Consider the following 1,522-nt stretch of genomic DNA (forward strand, 5'->3'; position numbering starts at 1 on the left):
AGATGGATAAATAAGTCTTGCTGAGAGGAATTTCTGAGGTCACCCTTGCCCGATGGGGGACAATTGCCTGGAGGATGTGGCTGGTGCTAGTCCGTCGTGCTCCAATGTTAAGCTACTTCTAGCTCCTGATCAAATTAAAGTCCCTCAAACGAACTGCTTGGAGAGAGGAGTGGGTCCTCCTTTCCCTTGGCCCAAACATGACAGGTAAGACAACTGTGAATGAGTACTTGTACATGTAGTCATAGGTTATAATGTGGATTATACCAAAGAAAGAATATAAATTAATTATATTCAACCTTAAAATTTCACAATGTGGATTATACAAGTATGCCATATGTCAATACTGAAAAGCATGCAAGTGCATCGTGTAAATATATTAAAAGGTATGCAAATACATAGTGTAAATATATTAAACAACATATACATCCTCTAAACTATGTTCAAGTATTTTAAAATTAAGTTTGTTGCATGTGCTTCGATAAATTATATTAAATGTTTGAACTTATTGTCTGAGAATGTTGCACGAACAAGAAATAAAATAAACTTAGATCAAGCACAATCCTCTTCAAATAAACTCGTAGAGGTAACAAGGTCAAACATAATAAAATAAAAATATTGATGCTCATGTACTTGCTAAGACTAACTTAAACTTGTCTCCTTATAATCCACCCCAAATCTATAAAATCTCTTTGGTTGGGTCCACTAACACCTATGACAAAGTAGACTAGGGGCTATGACAACCCAAAAGGATCTTAATCATGTTCGCCATTTTTGATTACTTCACTAAACATTTAATAAACACTACCGTTCCCAGGTCCTAAAAGTCATGAATGAGAAAAGTAGGGGATTGCGTTAGATAGTCGACGACAACCAGCGTAAAACTTGTCGAATAATCATGACATGAATCATTTAAAAAATTTTGGCAAAAAAGGATACATGTAGCCGACCCCGCATAGTTGGACAAATGCTTGATGTTGTTGTTGTATTAAACATTTAATATAAGATATAAATATTTTTCTTCAAATTCATTCTATTTAATACAATAATATTACAGAGTTTTTATATATCATGAAGGCTTACAGTTTTTTGTACTATTTTTAAAAATTAAGTAAGCAGTCCCTAAGTTCTAAGAGGCTATTAAAAAAAATGTAATAATGTTAAAACTTAAAACAAAACAAAAACTATTCAGAACCGCCTTTCTTCTGTTACGCCCACCGTGGGGCTCGAACCCACGACCACAAGGTTAAGAGCCTTGCGCTCTACCTACTGAGCTAGACGGGCCTTTGGTACCAATTGGTTTCAACTTTATAATAAATAAAATAACTTATTTTTGTTCTTGTTCCTGCCTGCATCAATCCGCGAGCAAAATCCTTCAAAAAATAAACACCTTACATTCAACGCGAAGAAAATGCGACCTAGTTTGAAAAATGAATTTATGTTGATTATGTTTTTATCATCCTAATATATATATATATATAGGGGTTTTTTTCTTATTTTATAAAGTATAAGTACTTAATACCTT

At 33.6% G+C, this 1,522-nt stretch overlaps 1 non-coding gene across 1 annotated transcript; it reads right to left on the minus strand.

The window, feature by feature from the left end:
* Positions 1-1,208: 1,208 nt before the first annotated feature.
* TRNAK-CUU lies at positions 1,209-1,281 on the minus strand. The gene has a single exon. It is a non-coding gene; the product is annotated as a tRNA-Lys (tRNA).
* Positions 1,282-1,522: the final 241 nt, after the last annotated feature.

The sequence above is a fragment of the Dendrobium catenatum genome, unplaced genomic scaffold, assembly GCF_001605985.2.
Source record: "Dendrobium catenatum unplaced genomic scaffold, ASM160598v2 original_scaffold_104258, whole genome shotgun sequence".
Classification (NCBI taxonomy): Eukaryota; Viridiplantae; Streptophyta; class Magnoliopsida; order Asparagales; family Orchidaceae; genus Dendrobium; species Dendrobium catenatum.